The following is a 21,308-nucleotide window of genomic DNA, read 5'->3' as shown; positions in this document are numbered from 1 at the left end:
GGGCGGATACACCTTAGGATGTCTGGCGGGAGCCCTATTATGGTGGGAGGTTCAGATCCCACGCTGGGATGGGCCCTGGGGAAGGTCAGGGGGAGGGTGAGCCAAAGCTGGCTTCATCGCCTCTGTTACCTCCCGGCCTTTCCTTCTTCTACTGGAGAGGCAGTCAGATGCGGGGTGTGGAGGCCCCCGTTTTAGCAACTGTAAAGAACGTCTTGTCGAAAATCTCTCAACATGTCTTGTTGTAGGATGGAAGCATATCCTGAGTTGGCCACTTTAAAGTCTTTTTATACTGGAGATCAAGAGAAAGACCTCTGGTGACTAATTAGGAGTCCTACATTCGCCAGACTATTACAGCCCCAAAGTCAGTGTTTCCCCGGAGTCAAGGTCCCTTTCTCTTCCTGGCCAGTCCCACATCCTGCTGGGCCTGCGTTGGCTACTCATGTTTCTCATTATCTCTCCCCCATCCTCTTTAAAGGCTTCTCACTCCACCCAGGGGTTTTATTTTTAAACTTGCACAGTAATGCTAGGGCTGAACAGGACACACTGCCCACATTCACGGGAAACTGGGCTGCCTGGAAAAGCAGCCCCCTTTTCGGAGACTTCCTTCCTCCCTCTCTCCCTCCGTTCCTTTCATCTTCATCGGGCACCTTCTCCATGAGGGGCTCTGCCAGAGAACACAACAACAAAGCGAAAGATCTGGTTCTGCCCTTGGGGCGCTTACATTCTAACAGGGTAGGGAAGACCGGGGATAGACAGACGGAGTATGTAAACACACACCAAATAAGCCAACAAATAAACAAACGAAATAAGTAGAAATTTGTTAAGATCTACTCTATAAAAGGGACATACAAGGCACCGGAACAAGAGAAGCTGTTACAAAATAGGTAGACAGGGGGGCGCCTGGGTGGCTCAGTTGGTTGGGCAGCCGACTTCGGCTCAGGTCATGATCTCACGGTCCGTGAGTTCGAGCCCCGCGTCGGGCTCTGTGCTGACAGCTCAGAGCCTGGAGCCTGCTTCCGATTCTGTGTCTCCCTCTCTCTCTGACCCTCCGCCATGCATGCGCTGTCTCTCTCTGTCTCTTAATATAAATAAATGTTAAAGAAAAAAATTTTTTTAAATTGCATTGAGGGGTGCCCGGGTGGCTCAGTGGGTTAAGCATCTGACTCTTGATTTTGGCTCAGGTCATGATCTCACAGTTTGTGAGTCTGAGCCCTCTGGTGAGGGCTCTGCCCTGACAATGCAAATCCTGCTTGTGATTATCTCTCCCCCACACCCCGTCAATAAATAAATAAACTTAAAAAAAAAAACACAATAAAAAACTCCATTGAAAAAGACCTAAAGGAGATCATCCAAAATGTTAGTGAAGCAGGGATATGAGTAGATTTTCTTTTTTGTTATTATTTCTTTTTAAATTTGTTTTAATGTTTATTTATTTTTGAGAGAGAGGGAGACAGACAGAGAGAGAGAGAGAGAGAGAGAGAGAGAGAACGTGAGCAGGGGAGAGGCAGAGAGAGAGGGAGACACAGAATCTGAAGCAGGCTCCAGGCTCTGAGCTGTCAGCACAGAGCCCGATGTGGAGCTCGAACTCACGGACCGTGAGATCATGACCTGAGCCGAAGTGGAACGCTTAACTGACTGAGCCACCCAGGCATCCTTATAATTGTTTTTTAATGTTTGGAATACATAGTGCCTGGTACACAGTGAACACTCAAAAATAATTTATTTACTGAAATTACTGGGTTAATAAGTTACTTAAAAATTACTTTTACATCATTAATATATTTCATTATAGGAAATGTAAGAAATACCGGAAAAAAAATTTACCCATTATCCAGAGAAAATCATTATTAAAATATTGGTAATATTGATGTCCTTCTAGTCCTTTTCCTGTATTTATGTATGTCTATTTCTGTCTGTCCCTATCTATGCATAGAGATAGTATGTGTGTAAAACAAAAATGGGATCATACAATACTTATAGGCTTTTAACTTACTTTTTCACTTGGCAATATATCATGGGCATTCTCCGTTGCATTTTATATTCTTTTAAAATAGAATTCTTAACGGTGGCAGTGCATTCCCCTATAATTTATTTAATGAGCACTATATTATTGCATATTCAGTTTGTGGTACCCATATTAATAATGCTGTCTTGAACTTCCTTCCAAAAAACCTTTACGCATACCTATATTACTTATCAAAGAAAGAAGAGAATTATATATTGAAATACAAAGAGAGAAAGATACCTATCTTGGGGTTTTTTGGGGTAGGCCAACTAGCATATTTCTTGCATCTGTCCTTCAGAATTCAAGCAAAGGCGAGGTCAGTTACCATACCCTCCGTTTTCCCAGTCTTGTCATTACTCACTTCTCAAGCATGTTTCCGGTGCAGTTGTGTCTCAATGCAGGTAGATTAAGAAAAATCCCAGTCGTGGCTACAGTGTGGGCCCTGACGTTACGCAGCCAGGCATAAGTTCCAATCCTACCCCTAACCAGATATGTGACTCCGGGTAAGTCCATTTTTCTGAGCCTTAGTTACTTGGTGTGTAAATGGCATATCCCCTGGAGGATACAACGAAGTAAACCAGGTAAAGCTCTCTTAAGTATGTGCCCAGCCTAGAAGGAATGCTCATAAAATGGTGATTACTATTATTATAAAGATAGAGGAAGAGTTTTCTCCGAAGTTCAGTGCTTTGGAAGACTCCCTCCCAGCCTACACTGCAGGATCCCAGTAACATGAACTTAACTTAAAAGAAAAAAAAAAAAAATCACTGAACATACCCTCTGGCTATATTACCCTTTTCCTCTTTGTAAGACTAAAGTGTTAAAAAGCAATTAACTTTTTTCCCCCTTCCTTGCCAAAAGCCAGGTTTGTTGGATTAGAGATATATTTAAATTACGTTGTTCACAGCTGCATTTAGCATTTAGCCAGCTGTGTTTTATAAATGTCTATCCTAAAATAAAAACAAAGAGGCAAAAAAAAAAAAAAAAAGCAGAACTGTCTACATCGACCTTAAACTGCTCTCAGTGTTCTATAACAAAACAGAAATTATCTAACTCCTAAAACACAGACCACAGAAAGAATTGACCTGAGTTGTATATTGTACACTGTTAACACAGACACACTGTTGGCACATAGTAGGTGCTCACTGAACTTTGTTGAATATATTTATTGAATACATGTTTTCCTTGCAGACAGCAAGTGGGTGAGAAATAAATCAGTATATTCACTTCATCTAAATACTGTCAGTGCCTATTTGGAGGGGCAAAAGAAGAGGGTAGAAGATTGAGTGAACAGATGCTTTTTGAGTCTGTAAATTGAGTGTTGGGAAACTTTACCCTCGTAATTCAAGGCCCGTGAGATACATTTATGATCCCAACGGGATTGTGTAGGGATTTCTCTAACCTGCCGTCAAGGAGAGCACATATGAATGATAAAGCACTTCTGATGGCCAGACCAAGTTTTTCCATTTTGTCTAACTATGGGAAACGCTCTGGAAAATATTAGTGTATGTGCAATAGTGTATCCTCAATATCAAAATGGCTCGAGAGATCATGGGGAACACATATGATTATAAGGCAACCCACCACTGGGCCAAGGCATTAATTATAGGGCAAACCCTTAAAGACAAATAACTATGAGGCACCCCACAATTTCCAAAGAAATAACTGGGGGTGCTGGAACTGCCAGCATCTACTGCTCTTAGGCATTTCTCGCTTCAGATGCTTGGCTGGTACTGGTTGACTGCCTTCCCGCACAAGAGCTCATGCTGTGGGTGATTCAAAGATACAATGTGTTCTTTGCTTTCATACATAAGCTAGGGGAGGAGAGAGACAAGCCAACAACTCCATGGAAACTTAGAATGAAATGATTGCTAGGCAAAACACTGCATGGGTCCTTGAAGGGAGGAAAGACCTTATTTACTGGAGATATCACAGAACGCTTTGCAATGGAGAGGTAACATTTGATAGAGGCATTGAAGGATAAGAAGAGTTGTAATTAGCAGCAAGTGGAAGGGAAGGGCATTCCAGGCTGGGGAACAGCATACACTAACCATGAAGGCCCGAGAATACTTGGTATGCAACAAGGAGAGGGAGAGCCCCAGACCGATGAGATGGGGAAGGATAAAGTAGGAGGTGGGGCTTTTCAGACGAGATCTGGGGTCACTGAAATGCTTTGCAAAGGACTTTGGGCAATGGGAAGCAATGGAAGGTTTCTGATAATGGAAGCACTGGCACACGCAGGTCCTCTGTTAGAAGAAAGGCTTCAGAGGCAGCAGAAAAAGAGACTGGAACAACAAAGCTTGGAGGCAGGAGACCAATCCTGAAGCTCTGTCTTCCATTTTCCATCTGCTTAACCTCCGTAGTCGTGCACAGTGTGGACCAGTGCCAGCCTCCCCCTTGGATGCCGTGATCCTGTACCTTTGGGCCTGCCTCCTGTGGCTTCTCTGAGAGAAGGGTCTTACATTGCAGATCTTGGAGACCGCGGGGCATCCCCCGCCTCTGTTCACTTCTCTCCTCAGGCTCCGGGTTATTCTCCCTTGAAGATCCCACCTCACTCCTCTCCTGCATCTGCCCCCAACTCTGGCCCCTCTGCAGAGCCCTACTGTCACTGCGGGCACTACCCTCAGCTCCGTTCCGATGGGCGACTCTTATTTCAGACGTAGCACACACCATAGGTAGCTAGCTCATGTCTGCTCTGCACAATGGGATTCTCCTGGTTACATCCACTCTGTCGGTAAACAGCACTCCATCCCTGTCTCCTTCCTGCACACTCTGAGTCATCATCTGATGATCCCTTTGCTAAGTTCCCATCATCTGCCAAATCCTCCTCATCGTCCTCCCCAAGTGGTTTTGGACCCATCATCTGCCTTCTACTCACAGCTCTAGTTTAGGACCTTCTATTTCAATTCAGCAACTCTTTACAGAGCACCAGGAACTGTGCTGAGGATATGACACTGCACAGGAAGCTCATGGCCCCTGCCCTTGACTAGCTTACAGTTTAGTAAAGAAGATGAGCATTAAGCAACGACTTGAAGACTGATGAACGTTTCAGGGAGGGAAACACAGAGCACCGTGCTCCTTGGCCTCCGCTCTGCCTCTGCCCTGCCCTCTCCCAGCACTGCCATTTTCCTATAAGTTGTTACCAAAAGCATCTTCCAAATTCCCTTCTCGGAAATCTCCACTGGCTCCCCAGGGCTCGCAGAGAAGAGTGCAAACTCTTTAGGATGGCACGGAGGTCCTCTGTGATCTGACTCCACATGAGTGTGCGGGGACCCTGTGAGTCCTACACATCCCCCTGCCCAGCAGAACCTGTCCTCCTGCGGGGAAAAGGCCACCTCCACTCCCCATGCCTGGGTCTCTGTTCAAGCTATCCTGGGATCCCGTGTCCATATGCATGAAGCCTATGTGTTCTTCTGGTTGAGCTCCCACTGCTTCCACCAAATCCTTCACGGCCCCTTCTCCCTCAGGCTTTCATCCCCCACCACGGCATTTACCACAGTCAGTCTCATTTACAATTTCACTTCCCACCCTCCATCAAGGACAGGGAGTTGGTCTTATTTGTTCTGAAAAATCATAACAAAAATAATAGCTAAACCTACCAGATGCTTTACAGGCAACAGGAGTCATGTGCTTCACCCTTTAAAAAAAAGTTTTTTAATTTATTTTTTAAATTTACTTTGAGAGAGAGAGAGAAAGAGAGGCAGAGAAAGAATCCCAAGCAGACTTTGTGCTGCCAGCGCAGAGCCCCATACGGGGCTCGATCTAATGAACTGTGAGATCATGATCTGAGCCGAAACCAAGAGTCAGATGCTTAACCAACTGAGCCACCCAGGTGCCCCACCTTGTTGCATCTTTATAACAAGCACGGGCGTGGGGGGTGGACACTATCCCTGGTCTCACTGTACAGGCTAACTTTCTGGATTTAAATCCAGGAATCCTGACCTAGGAGCCCATGCCTTTGACCATGACTCCACCTTTATTCCCTCACTGGGTTTTGTCAGGTCCCTTATACGTAATGAAGGTCACTCCATATTAAGTGAATGGGGACAGTGACAACCAGGGCAGTCAGTGAACTTCAAGGTCACACGACAAATCACAATGTTTGAGAGATGTCAAAGGCAGAGCAGTGAGTGACCACACCTCACATGTATTAACTAGGTTACAGAAGCGGGTTTCAAAGAGAAGCCATTTTGACTGATGCGGGGGCAAAGGACTGGGTGACAGCTCGTGGCATCCCGATTGGTTTAATCTGATTTGATTCGGGAGGTGACCTGGCCCTCTTACGCAGCCCCATGACACAGGTGCCCCCAGCAGAGCACTCTCCTGTCACACAGTCACCTCGCCTCTCTGCCTGAGCCTGTGAGGAGATACTTAACAAGGGCAACGCCCTCTCCCCAACTCACTGGACTGGACCTGTCTGTTTCCTTAAGGAGAGAAGAGTGGAGCCCAGGCCCTCCCCTGGGGCCTGCCCTGCTCAGCTCCAGACAGACCTGCCTTTGTGAGTAAGGGCAGGACCTCTGTGGCATCCTACTGCATGGGAGCGGGGCCAGAGGGGAGAGCCAGGATGGGAAGGTTGGGAAAGGGGAAGAGCTGCTTGCCCAGAGGGCTATGCACAGGCAGCCACCATGAGACCAGCCAGGGTGCCTCCTCCATCCTTTGTGGGCACAAACAGGGGAGTGTATGAACAGGCAAGAGCCAGCCCTGGAGGGCCGGGAGGAATGTGGCCCCAGGTTCCAAAGCCTGGCCGTACAAGGCACTTTGATCTTTCATATCCCCCTGGAAGAAAACCTCTGCAGTGTGGACATGTGGCAAGGGAGAAAGCCCACTCCTTTCTATCTACTGCTCGGAGGGACTGCCAGGTGCCCAGCCTTTCTTTGCTTTCTTCCTTTGCCTGGCTTGAGTTTGGCTCATCTTGTTACAGTCTGGACATCTTTCTGATGCCACACTGTCTTCCATATGCTGGCTTAAATGCCGCATTTTGGGGATGGGGGTATGTCTGACAATATACAGATGGGCAGATAGACAGATAAATAAATCATTGTGGGGAATCTCGTGTAGGAGTCCGTGCTTTCTAGTCTCGATGGGACTAGATTCAGCGATGCCACACTACGGCTGCTTGTGTGAAACCTTACACCCCAACCCAGCCAGCACACTGCACTACGCCCTTAAGATTTCTAAGTGAGCAGAAACACGTTTGGAGAGGCTGGGACTTTTTTGACCTGCTCCTAAGATCATGAGAGCCATTCTGTTGTGTTGCAAACCCAGCAAAAAAGTCCTAATTCCACAGCTTCCCCCAGGAGCATCCACAGGGCCCCTGCTGCTATTCCAGGTCTGATTCCATGATAACTGGACCTGGAGGGGAAACCAGTGGCTGTTAAAGATAAAGAACTTCCAGGGCGCCTGGGTGGCTCAGTCGGTTGAGCAGCCGACTTCGGCTCAGGTCATGATCTCGCGGTCCGTGAGTTCGAGCCCCGCGTCGGGCTCTGTGCTGACAGCTCAGAGCCTGGAGCCTGTTTCAGATTCTGTGTCTCCCTCTCTCTGACCCTCCCCCATTCATGCTTTGTCTCTCTCTGTCTCAAAAATAAATAAACATTAAAAAAAATTTAAAAAGATAAAGAACTTTCACTGGGGCGCCTGGGTGGCTCAGTTGGTTAAGTGTCCAACTCTTGATCATGGCTCAGGTCATGATCTCATGGTTCATGAGTTCGAGCCCCACGTTAGGCTTGCTGCTGTCTGTATGCATACAGCCTGCTTTTCAGATCCTCTGTCCCCCTCTCCACACCTCCCCTGATCATAGTGTCTTTCTCTCTCTCAAAAATAAACATTAAAAAAAACCCTATTATTAAGAAGAAAAAAAAAAGAATTTTCATCAAATGCCATCCTAGAATCACTCAGGTTACACTGGAATTTCCACTGGCAGAGCCGTACATAAAAGTCTGGGTATTCCTGCCCCTGGGATGGATGCGATGAGGCAGGCCAGTTATTAAAGGTACAGCAAGGCAGACTGCAGGAGCGGGTCTCCCCTCAAAAGAGAAAGGCTTGCCAGAGAGCCAATCTGGGGAAGAGTCATTAGTTCGGGCTTCTGTCCTCATGATGTGAGGAGAAATATCAGGGGTGAAGAAAGGAACTGGCAGAGACTCTCTGGGCAGCCTCCCCGGAGGAAAACCTGTTTATAGCGCTTGCAGAGGAAGTCTGGGCAATGTTTTCAGAACCATAGAGAACTTTGTTTGTTTCTTTTAAATTTTGTAAAGTTTATTTATTTATTTTTGAGAGAGAGAGAGAGAGAGAGCAGAAACTGGGGAGGGGCAGAGAGAGAGAGAGGGAGACACAGAATCCGAAGCAGGCTCCAGGCTCTGAGCTGCCAGTGCAGAGCCTGACGCAGGGCTCAAACCCACGAACCACAAGAGCATGACCTGAGCTGAAGTCACATACTTAACCAACTGGGCCACCCAGGCCCAGGCCCATAGAGAATTGGATAGGAATAGAGAATTTGGATGGGAAACACCAGGGAGATTGGAGATATGGGGAGATTCTGGTGTGTGAGTTATTGATGTGATAAATGTAGACCTTGACTGATTTTGATAAGCCAGTCTCATTAGGGAGAGGTAAAAGGCACTTGTAGGCTACTGCAGGTTGAGGGACAGAAGCAGATAGCTGGGCAAAGTGAGCAAGTATGCAAGACAAGACAGGAGGATGACAGGACAGAGAAGAGCCTCGTTGGGGAGCTCTTGGGTTATTAATTGCTTGAGAAACCCCATCCAGGATCTGTGGTGGTCTTTTCCAAGGGAGATGACGGTGCCCTCTTTTCCAAAGGAAACAGTTCCTAAACAAATGTGTCCAGAGATGCCAAAGTCCTAAGGAGGGGAGTGCTGGAGAGACGGAAAGCTGGCTCAGGAAGAAGGATGGCAGTGGGGGAAATGGTTCAAGGTCTTAGGCTGCAGTCCTAGATACCCACCATCACAGAACAGAAGGGCTGATTTGGGTTCTGAGATCCCTGCCCACCCAGAGTCCGAGCTGGCTGTTTTGTGGTGGGGCTCCCCAGGTATCTCAGGAATAATAATAATAACACTTTTTAGAAAATGTGATCTTGTTATCTAAGTCAATGTACCATTTAATTATTACTCTTGTCATCATCATTATTCAATGTATATACAACTGCAGTACTGTGCTAAGCACTTTACAGAACTCTGTGCCATTTAATCCTCACATAAATCTAGGAGGGTGCATAATACTGTTATCCCCCTTATAGAGGAGAGGACACCAAGGTTCAGAGAGGTGATGTCACATGACCCTGGTCTCACTGTGATTCGTAGCCAAGTCAAGACTAACCCTCAGTGGGGCTGACTCCAGGACCCAGGCTCCTATCCCCCAGGGAAAAGGCTCAGCCAGCTAGAGTCAAGAATGAAACCTCTAGACATTGACGGAACCATGAATCTAGCACAGGTAGAATAACCACAAAACACCGCAACTGCCTTTTACTGGATGTCTACTTCCCTATCTCATCAAATTTAAGACACCATAAATTGAATCATACACCATCATTTTACATACAACTGTGAAAAAAAATGCTGTACTTCCTGATTTTAGAGGTGGTAAAACACCCACAGAAAAGTGCCTGTGAGGCTTGGGAAGCATTCTAGGTGCCATACTGCTAGGAGCTTTGCCTCTACTATCTCATTTCATCTCAATAACAGTCCTTTCTTCTCACCCCTGCTTTTACAGACGAGGCACAGGGCTCAGTGTGGTGCAGCCAGTGTGCATGTTCAGTGACACAGAGCCAGGGAGCCACAGAGCCTGGGCAGCGTCGTGGGCCAAAGTCCCTGCCCTTGATCAGCAGGCAAGATGGCCTCTGAAGGAGATGGGCTATCTTTGTCATCTGGTCCTCCTGGTGGGTGGACAGCTGGGCAAATCAAAAACAAAATGGAGGCGACTGACCTCAAGAATAAAGAAAACCTCACCTCGTTCATCTGTGCCTGGGTTCACTTTAATTCTCAAGCTTCCCTGAACTCCGGGAGTGTGTCTTCTAGTTGTAAAGTCAGTTGTAAACTTACAACTTCTAGTTGTAAAGCCAACCCCTTTAGGAAGATCCTCCAAGATCTTTATTTTCTAGCTCATAAGCCTCCTGGGTCTCGGTTCTATCTCTGACCCATCTTTCCTTCTCCCCAAGCTCTAGTTAGCAATTTGCACTGGATTCTGTGGCGTCATCCTTGACCCTGAACTTTATTCTGCCCACATCTTCCTTGTCTCCTCCCATCTCTTCAAGTGTCTAAACTCTCTGACCCTGCCTTGCCTTGTGCAAGAGCCATGTTCATGTCTCAGTCAGTTCCTAGCCCTGTTTCACATCTCCTTCTCATTACAGGTTTTCTAGAAACCCTGTGTATTAAAATGAAAACATGGGGGTCGGGGCACCTGGGTGGCTCAGTCGGTTGGGTGGCCGACGACAGCTCACGTCATGATGTCACAGTCTGTGAGTTCGAGCCCCGCATCCGGCTCTGTGCTGACCGCTCAGAGCCTGGAGCCTGCTTCCGATTCTGTCTCCCTCTCTCTCTGCCCCTTCCCTGCTTGCTCTCTGTCTTTCTCTCTCTCTCTCAAAAATAATAAACATTAAAAAAATTTTAAAAAGAAAAAAGAAAACATGGGGCAAGACAGAGGTGGAATGAGGAGGTTGTATGTGTAGGAAAAGTCAACTGGATGAGTTTTCTTGCTTTAATTTTGACCCAAGACCTCCATCACCCACCGTGGGCTGCGTATCTACAAGCCCGCCTCTCGGGTTCCCAACTGTGTCATCATTGTATATCTTCTCGCCCTCTATCTTGACCCCTTGGTTATCCTTCCCATAATTTTCCATTGTGAAGAAGGCTGTTGTACGGTAATGAAATCTTCCCCATCCCTTTGAAACACCCTTGTTCCCTCCCCTCCCAGCCACTGAGTCACTCTTTCCCTTCATATCTCTTCTCGAAGACTTCCCGACACTGGACATGAAGGATGGTACTTGGCGCTTTCCCCTTTCTCGATACTATCCTCCACCTCAACAAGAACTTAAAATCACAGCTTGGAATTGCTCCTTGGAACCAGCAAATGCACTGGAAAATGCCGTTTTCTTTTTGTCTCGCCTGACCTTCTTCTCACTCACCCCCAATCCCTTAGAATCGGTCTTCTTTTTCTTTGCATGACTGTCTCAGCTCAGCCTAAATGCCCACAAAGCCCCAGTAAGGGCAACTTTAACAAAATCCCCACTTTCTGTGTATGTAAACCTTCAGTGAATGTTAGATATTACTTGTTTTCAGATTTGATCAAAGTGCTAGACCTGCTCAGGACAGGTTTCCTTTGCTGTAAGTTCCCCCAGGGCAGAGACATGTGTGTTTCATTCATTCACTCCATACACCATGAGGCTGCAGTAGACATGTCCTGAGTGAATGATGCCTATAGCAGTCATCTCATGCCTAGCTGGGATTTTGTGTCCATTTGGTATGTGAGTTCCATGACTTGGAACAGGTTAAACATGGTGGATATAACAACCAACAAAACAAAAGTTCCTGCTCTCTTGGAGCTTACTTTCTAATGGGAAATAACAGTTTAAAAATCATTAAATAGGGGCACCTCGGTGGCTCAGTCACTTGAGGGTCTGACCCTTGACTATAGCTCAGGTCATTATCTCATGGTTGTGGACTTGAGCCCCGAGTTGGGCTCCATGCTGAGCGTGGAGCCTGCTTAAGATTCTTTCTCTCTCTCCCTCTCTCTCTCTCTTTGCCTCTCCCTCTCCCTCTCCTACTCTCCCTCTGCCCCTCTCTCCTGCTTGTGCTCTCTCTTTCCCTCTAAAAACAAATCAACCTAAAAAATAAATAAAAATCATTAAATAGATGTCTAGCTACCTAACACTGGATCTAAAAAGTGTGTTGGAAAAAGTCCTAAAATAACTGGAAGTTGTATTCATATTTGTCCTAGGAGAGCTAAGGAACTGGAAAAGACATTCAGTTAGAGAGATGAGAACATCTTTTAACAGCTTTCTTGAGATATAATTTACATACCACACAATTTACTCACTTCAAGTGTTCGATGCAATGGCTTTCACTATATTCACAGAGTTGTGCAACTATTGCCATTAAATAATTTCAGGACACTCACCACACTAAAAATAACCCACTCCTATGAAGCAATCACTCGCCATTCTACCCCCTCCCAGCCCCTGGCAACCACCAATCTACTTTCTGCCTGTATGGATTTGCCTACTCTGGACACTTCATACAAATGAATCACACAAAATATAGTACTGCGTGGCAGCTTCTTTCACACAGCATAACGTCTTCAAGGTTCACTCATGTCATAGCATGTTATCAGTACTTCCTTCCTTTTTACAGCCCCGTAATATTCCATCATATGGACATACCACATTTTGTTTCTCTATTCATCATTTGAAGGCCATTTGTGTTGTTTCTACCTTTTGGCTTTATGAATAATGCTGCTATGAACATTAGTGTACATGTTTCTGTATGAACGTATGTTTCATTTCTCTTGGGTATATCCCTAGGAGTGGGATTGTACTTTCATATGGTAACCCTATGGGTGACCACTCGAGGAACTGTCAAACTGGTTTCCAAAGTGGCTATACCAATTTTACATTTCCATCAGCAATGGAAGAGGGCTCCGATTCCCCCACATCTTTGCCAACATTTGTTATTAACCATCTTTTGATTGCAGCCGTTCTAGCGGATTAAAACATTGTAGTTTTAATCCACATTTCCCTCATGGCTAATGACGTTGAGCATCTTTTCACATGAGGAGAATACAGTTGACACTTGAACATGGGCTGACCTCCCATGCAGTTGAAAATCCATGTATAACTTTTGATTCCCCCAAAACTTAACTACTAATAGCATACTGTGGACTGGGAGTCTGAATGATAATGTAAAGAGTCAATGCACATTTTGTATGTTATCTACTGTATTCTTACAATTAACTAAGCTAGAGAAAAGAACATGCTAATAAGAACATTATAAGGAAGAGAAAACATATGTGGAAAAACCCACATATAAGTGGACCTGCACAGTTTAACCCCATGTCGTTCAAAGAGTTCAAGTGTATTTACATTACGTCCGTAAGGCAGCTACTGACCTGGTTCTCGGCACAGTGCCTGCATGTCAGGTGCTCAATCACAGTTGTTGAATGAACACATGCATGAATGAAACAAAGGAAAATGCCTTGAAGGACAATGATTCCTTTAGCTATGGTAGGCCTGGGAGAGGCATGGCTGCCTGAGGAAGAAAATAAGGCAAATATGAAGCTATGTATCTTGATCCCTCCCACCCCATCCTGCTGCCTTTAAACCATGCTCCACTTGGAGTCTCCTTGCCCAGAGCCTGGGTCAGGGGACCTGTCACACAGCGCCAGAGAAGGAAAAGGGAACAGAGAATAAAGAGGACAGTCAGCTCAGCTGCCAAGATTTGTGAAGAGAAGACTTGCAAAATTGCTTGAGCTCCCATTTAACACAGCAATCTGGTGGACAGATCGTGGTGTTTCTACCACTGTGTAGGGGATGCCGTCTGCCACGGGAGCATCTGAAGATGGAGGTGGAAAAGAAGGTGTGTGTGTGTGCGTGTGGGGGAGTGAGGGGTAGAGGTGGCTTGCCCATGGAAACATCCCGATAAGCCGAGCGCAGGATGGCTGGCCCTGTAACATGGGGAGGGCTGGAGGGTTGAGAGTATGGGTGAGTATGATCCAGGGGCAAGTGGGCGTAGTTCATACTCTGTATCTCCTGTGATTCCTGCATGATGCAGATGCTGAGATGACAGCCAGAGGCCACTGTGGGGTGACCCTGCTGTGGGGCCAGGGGGAGACCTCCTGGCTGGGGAAACAAGGAGCCCATGGCCAACAGGAGCTGGTCAGCCAAGGAGCCTCCCTGAATTCTGACTGCAACAAGAGAGACCAGGACCTCAACTTGAGCCATAAAGGCAGTGAGTAGGCAGTGATAGGGCAGGCAAAGGGTTCCACGCTGAGACCTTGGGCCCCAGAGGCCTATGAATGAGTATCTCAGCTCTTCCAGTGAGAGACTCAGGGACCTCCACTCCTCTTACTGCTAGATGATACTTCCAAAAGCAGCGGGAGGGCAGCCAAAGGGGAGGGAATCTCAGGGGCAGAGTAGTGCCTAACAGGACTGCTTAAAATCTTGTTTTTTTAAGATTATTTATTTATTTTGAGAGAGAGAGAGAGAGAGAGAAGCATGAGCAGGGGAGGGGGAGAGAGAGAGAGAGAGAGAGAGAGAGAGAGAGAGAGAGAGAGAGAGAGAATCCCAAGCAGGCTCCAGGCTGTCAGCACAGAGTCCAACGTGGGGCTTGACCCCAAGAACCATGAGATCATGACCTGAGTTGGCATCAACAATTGGATGCTCAACTGACCGAGCCACCTAGGTGCCCCAGGACTGTTTAAATTCTTATACTGGACAAGACTGAACTGTTTTTCAGCCACCTAAGAGCTGAGGTCTTGTGAGGAAGCCCAGATTACAGGCAAATGGAGAGAAACTACAGCCATACTGTGTGACCTGCCACCTGGACCTGTTTATGGCCACTTAGCACAGCCTTGAACCAGGCTAACGTACGGCAGTGGGAGCAGGGAGATGTTCAGAATGTGAATGAAGCCTGTTGTGCGTTGTGTCTGTGGCCACTTCTGTGGGCCTGCTATGGAGCCAGGGAGCGTATGAGCAAGAGAATTTCTTTTCTTCAACCAGAAAAATAGCTTGAAGTGCATGTCCTTTGTCGTCTTTGGCTAGGATTCTCTTAGAAGCTTTTGGAGGCATTTGGATGGGCTGAGCTAAAGAAACATCAGTCCTGTGACAGCGGCACCTCCCAGTTTTTGAGTCCTAACTTTGTTTCAGGTGCTCTGCTCTTATACGTGTCATTGAATCCTCCCAGCCACCCTCTGAGAGTAGGTACTGTTATTAGTCATATTTTACAGGTAAAGACATTGAGGGCTTGGTGAGGTTTCCCAGGATCTACTGTGGGGAGTGGCTGGACCAGTATTTGAACACAGGGATCTAGCTGCATAGGCTGGACATTTAAGCACTGTGTATACTGCCTCTCGTTTTCCTGCCTTAAAAAACTCCCCTAGAATTGAAACAAGATCTGGTTAAGAGCTGTTTATTGAAGAAAAAATGTAAAATATTATTGTTTTCTTAATTTCTAAGGAAAAAATGTTTGCCCAGAGTATAGTGAATAATATTACATTAACTTTATATGGTGACAGATGGTTATTACACTTATTGTGGTGAACCTTTTGTAACACATGTAATTGTTGAATCACTATGTTGTATGCCTAAAACTAATATATTATTGCATGTCAACTATACTTCAATTCAAAAAAGACTTGCCCATTTCACAATAATAAGGATGAGTAGATAGAAAAACTAACATGTAACTAAAGTGGTAGAGAACCTGAGTGAGAATTCTTTTTAGTCACTCTTCTCTAGCATGAACCAACTCCTGCAAAGTCAGAGCCTCAGCTTTGTTGGTTATAAAATTATCCCCCAAAGACAATAGACTCAGTTCAGCTTAAAGCATGTGTGTTTTTACTCACCCATCTATCCATCCATCCATCCACCTATCTATCCATCATCTACCCACCCATCCACCCACCCCCCACCCATGTATCTGTCCATCCATTTACCCATCCATTCACCCACCCACTCACCTATCCCTCCAGTTACCCATCCATCCATCCATCCATCCATCCATCCATCCATCTATCCATCCAGTTTTTCATCTCACAGTTATTGAGCCTACTACATGCCAGGCACTGGGGACCCAAATGAACAACTGGGGACCCAGTTTGAACTGTTCTCATTGAGAAGATCACAGTTAGGGCAGAAGCACCCCCAAGGACAATGTATACAAGTACTAGATGATGGTTCAGCCTGCATGGAGTGCAGAGTAGACAGGAAAAGGGAGTGAAGAGAGGCCAGAATGAGAAGGAGGGATTTTGTTTAGAATCTTTTCTCCCTTCAGGTTTCAGGTTAAATGTCATCTCCTCAAGGAGTCTTGCCTGACCATTTATTCTAAAGTTGGATTTACTCTTTATTCTCTTAGTTCCTTGGTATTGAATTTTTCCTTGTCCTTTAACGTGTGTGGTGCATATTGAGGGTGGGGAGTCTATAAGGACTCAGTTACAATGTGGTCCCATAAGGGCAGGGACCACGACTTGTTTTCACAAAAGTATCTTCAAGGCCTGACAAATCATGGGTGCTCAGTTTGTTGCCTGAATGAATAAAGGCTGAAACCAGATCATAAAGAGCCTTGAATGCCAAGCTAAGAAGTTTGAACTTTGGCCTGTAGGCAGTGAAGAATCATGAAGTACATTTGAGGAAGTGTGAGGCCCAATCAGATCTGTGGTTTGAAAGGACAAGGCTGGAGGTGTCGTGCATGAGTTAAGAGGAATAAGCTACAGAGGGAAAAATTAGAAGCAATTGCCCTGGATAAGGGGTCAAGATTTTGCTGGCCTGACTCAAGACAATGATGGCAGGGAAGGAAAGGAAGGACAACGTAAGGAATAGTTAGGTCAAATCATTAGGAGAGGCCTGTGGGTAGTGAGGGAAAGGGAGTATGACTAAGGTCTGTGGTTTGGGTTACTTTATAACCACTGTACTGTCATTAATTAAGGCAGAGGCAATTTGGGATTTTGGAGACATGAGTGGAACCTGAGGAAGACCGGATACTCAGGGAGACAAGGAGAGCATATATACCAATGACGGACCCCTGAGGAATGCTGGACTTCAAAAGATGGCCAGGACAGGATGCTGAACAAGGGCAGCTAAAGAGAAAGAAGAAGATCTAGAAGCTGGTGCTGTTGTTGAAACTAGATAGAGGAGAAGGGTCTAAAATGGAATGAAAAGCTCTCCTGCCCGCAGGGCCAGGAGATTCCACAAGACAGAGCAGTGGAGACCCTGGGTCAGGCTGACACTTAATTCTAGCCACGTGGGAAGGTGGGTGTAGTGGGCCAGATCTTCTGGTGGTTGAAGAGAAGACAGAGAGCAGGAATTCTAAGTGAAACTTCCCAGGTAGTAAGCATCAAATCGATTAAGAATAAACACAACCAAATACGTGGCTCTAGCAAACTATACAGCCTTAGGCCACACCTGCCTCATGGGTCACAAGTATGCTACCCTGGTGTTGGAGGAGATCACAGGCACTTTGGATAGAAGAGTGAGGTGGAAGGAGGACTCCAGAGGCCCAGGGAGGACTGTAAGGTGTTGGGGCTCTGGCATCCTTTGGGATGCCTGGGCCTGCAGGAAGCAACAGGACTCAGGGCAGAAGTGGGCGGGGGAGGGGGGCATGGGAAGCATTCTCCAGGAGGATGGATTTAGCAAGTTTGGGAGCTGTAGGAAAGGACTGAGTGGATAGCATTTTTGCCCTCTTTTCAGAGGGCTTTAAAGATGTTATTGGTTTTTCCTTTAAGTTAGAAAAATACCTGCAAAAGCAAAATAAAATGTGAGTTCCTCCTTACCCACCCCATCCCATTTTCTAGAGCTCATCAGGCTTTCAGGTTTCTAGCTCTGTATCTACAGATACACACATAATTTTAAAATTCGGGGGCACCTGGGTGGCCCTTGGGGTTTGGTCAGTTAAGCGTCCCACTCTTGGTTTTGGCTCAGGTCATGATCTCACGGTTTGTGAGATTGAGCCCTGAGTCGAGCTCTGTGCTGACGGTGCAAAGCCTGCTTGGGATTCTCTCTCCCCCTCTCTCTGTCCCTTCTCTGCTCACGCTCTGTCCCTCTTTCTCTCTCTCAGAATAAAAAAAAAATTTAAAAATCAGTTATAGAATAATTCCACATATATTGTTCTAGGGCTTCCTTTCCCCCCCACTCATCTATGGACATTTATGTCTAGCTCTCTTTTTTATGGCCGCCTGGTATTTGCTTGGCTGTATAATTTATCATACCATTACTGGGGCACATGCTTTCCAAATTCCTGCTATTAACAACGCTGCTGTGAACCTCATGCATTGGCCTCTGGGTACTGGTGTGAGTCCTGCCATAGGACAAATTCTTAATATCGAATTTGCCAGTCACAGAGCCTGCACATGGTATGCTGTCTCCTCCAAGTACTTGTTGAAACTGTCTGCTCTTTCCTCAGGGCCTGGGAATAAAAACTGTAGGGAAGAAACTGTATTTCCAAAGAAGTTGGTAAATGGAAACAAGGCTTTAAAGTATCTTTTAGGCTTTAAAGCTGACAAAGATACAGCTTCCTTGTTAGTCAGGATGCTGTGGGTAAGTACCACACTCACACAGATCGGTACCTTTCATTCATTCACTTGATAAATATGTAACACAGACACGTAACCCTCAGAAACATCAAGTAAGTCCACCCTGCTTGGTTTGACCATCCATTTTTCTACGTGTAGGGTCGATATTCGAAGAATACACCAATTCCTGAGGGACCATTTAAACATAGTGAAAGAGTCCATGGTGTGGGAAATTTGTTCACAGATTTTCGGGAGACCAAAGGTTGAAGGCCATTAAAAAGATTTTTTTAAACATGATGATCCTCTTGGGGTTTGGTATTCAATCTGTGAAATCCTCAGTTTAGTACTACTTTCAGAAGATGATTCGCTGGCACAGGGGATGAAAACTCTCTCTCTTATGCCTACAAGACAACACAAAAAAGTAGAAAAAAGGAAAGACAAGTATAACCAGTCTCTTCTAGAGATTCGAGATTTTACCACAGCCGTTGGCACACTTAGTTCAGAGCGCCCTCTTCTGGACCTAGGGTTCCATGGCACCATCTGGGGCCCAGCCCACCAAGGGCAGTCAGATTTTCAATCTGATTTTCAGTTTGGAAACCTGCTCTAATCTCCATTTCCAACTTCACCGTATCTTTCTCCTACCTCAGCCACTGGAACCCCAAGATGTTCGCTTTCAATATGTGTGCTATATTTTCAGGTTACATAGGATTCTTTCTCCTCTTTAAAAATGACTCTTTGATTGCTATTTAAAAAAACAAAAACAAAACACCCTCCTTTGATCTGATTTGCGCCAGTGGGATTCCACTTAACTTGTTAACTCTCAGGAACACATTCAAAATTTTCGATGAGTGGGAACTAAGTCTAGAAGCTAAAGGAGAATGGCAAATAGTTCTATGTGCCATTACCCAAAATGTTGGAGCAAACTATGCTTAAAATGAAGGCTTTCTGTCCCACTCTGGAAAACTGTCAGAACCTTAAGTTAGCCTCACTCAGTAAATCCCGGAATTAGTTTAACAGATATTTGCAAAGCAAAGTTTACGTATCTGCCAGGGAGCCTGCTAGGAGCAGGTTCACAGTGGGGGACAACGGAGGGCAGTGTCCCTTTAATTCATCCTGTGTGATAACTAGTCAGCGTTTTTATTGCAAAATGCTTGGCAGTCCACAAGCCAACGTCATAATGGGTCACTGGAGCCTCACTGTTCTTTCACGTTACTGTTAATCTATCATGTGCTACTACTATTAAATTCAACTAGGTTAATCCTCTTACTCAGAAAAGGTTTCTAACATCTTAAAAGGGGCTATTCAGCCCTCGGAAGAACAGGCTCATGATCTGTTACGATAGGAAGGAGGAGGCAGGATGAAAGCAGCTTTTCCAAATAGCTGCGTGTTTTCCTTGGAGCTGGGGTGGGTAGGGCTGAGGCTGGGCCCCGCTTGGATGTGGGAGCCTGCGGTTACCTGGCACTTATCTTCATAAAACTCTGCTGGGTGAGCACCAGGCCTGTAACCCACAGACTGCCCCTCGACCTCCTCATCCCCCGGACAGAAGAGAAGCCCTGTTTGTTCTCTTTCCCCCGCTCCCCAACCCCGTCTCTCAGGTATGGAAACCCTAGGACCCATTTGCCAGACCAAAGGACATCAGCGCCTGGAAAGGGTCAGCCCCAAAGACGGGGGTGCTTCCAATGCAACCAGACCACAACATTTACAGAGTCAAAGTCAGCAATGACAGCAGTGGGGAAGAAGCCAGGCGAGGTCCCCCAAGAGAGATAAGGAAATGACGCAAGGCCGAGGGCCGTAAGGAGCCAAATCCCAGCACAGCTTCCAGTGAGAGTCCACTAGTTATTTCCGCTCCGACTTTTTCTAAACTTCGGATGAACCTCTGAGAGGCAGATGTGCTTTCTTCCTCACCTCTCTTGGCTTTAGGACTGTAATACGATGCTTCTTTGGGAGAGTCATGGCTCCCTCTATGCCACAATCCAAATTATAAGGGAACTTGGTTTTTTTAAAAAGCTAACCTTCTCTCTAACATCACTCCAGATTTCCAAGAGTGGGGGGTGGATTCAGAATGACGGTATTTTGTGGGCTCTGATTTCTCTGAGTTTTCAGGCGCCCTTTCTCCACTTACACTGTTCCATTAAATCCCGTCCATTCAATTCAACTCACCAAATATTTACTGAGCTGAGCACCGTGTTAGAAAAAGACCTGGATGCTGCCCTCAGGAAATTCACAGACCAAGGGATGAGAAAAATGAATCAATAAATCGTTTCGGTCCGGCGTGGGAAGCGTAGTGGTGGAATTATGTACAAGGTAGCACTTTCAAGCCCCTGCTCTCGTGGACTAAGGGTCCGGAGAGGGAGCCAGATGTTAGCCAGAAAATTGCACAAGTAAAAGTAGGATTTCAGTCCAGACCAGTACCCTTGAGCAGAGGCAGGCAGGGCTATCTGAACTTGAATGGAGCATCTTGCTGGCGGGGGGCGGGGGGAGGCAGTAGGGCATCCTTGAAGAATTTGCAGTTGAGATCTGAAAGATCGGTCAGGGAGGATTCGGCGCACAGTGGAGGAGAAAGTGGCCCAGGCAAGGGGAAGAGCGTGTGCAAAGGAACTCTGGTGGGAGAACATGGTGATCCAAGGGACCAGACCGAAGCTGGTATGGCTAGAGCCCAGGGCTGGAAGGGGCGTGTGGGGTGGCTGGGACAGAGAGGTCAGCCACGGCCCTGGCTTCTGTCTGCCCACGTCCTCATCTGTATCATGGGGTCAGAGCAGCACTTATACGTCAGAGGAAGAAGCGAATCCCATTTAGCACCTGGAGGAGTATGCTCTAAGCAGCAGCTGTTCTTTCTGTTGTCTTCTCATCCTCATCATCGCACCAGGATGAGCCTGTGGATGAGGACCCTGCTGGCCCCAACCGGGCATTTCTTTTTAACGCTACACACCTCCACAGAGATCTCAGAGGCCACAGAAATTAGCATAAATCCTATAAGGGTAACAACTGCAGGCTCTCTGGAGACATTCTGAATGAACGACCGGCTGGGCTGCTGACCGCAGGGCTTAAAAACAACCATCAGCAGTTTATCCTCAAAACC

General features: G+C 46.3%; 1 protein-coding gene across 7 annotated transcripts in view; it reads left to right on the top strand.

Annotated features, from left to right (window-relative positions):
* The window catches only part of FGF1 (fibroblast growth factor 1), a 103,313-nt gene that overhangs the window by 20,390 nt on the left and 61,615 nt on the right, over nucleotides 1–21,308 (top strand). The window contains exon 1 of one of the 7 annotated variants that reach the window (XM_053222491.1): nucleotides 10,612–13,581. The exons of the other annotated variants lie outside the window; for them this stretch is intronic. The gene's annotated coding sequence lies outside the window, so the exon portion shown is untranslated. Of the gene's footprint in view, nucleotides 1–10,611; nucleotides 13,582–21,308 lie in introns of those variants that run through there. 7 annotated transcript variants of the gene reach the window in all.

This window comes from Acinonyx jubatus, chromosome A1 (assembly GCF_027475565.1).
Source record: "Acinonyx jubatus isolate Ajub_Pintada_27869175 chromosome A1, VMU_Ajub_asm_v1.0, whole genome shotgun sequence".
In the NCBI taxonomy this organism is placed as follows: Eukaryota; Metazoa; Chordata; class Mammalia; order Carnivora; family Felidae; genus Acinonyx; species Acinonyx jubatus.
This window is presented reverse-complemented; position numbering and strand designations above follow the sequence as displayed.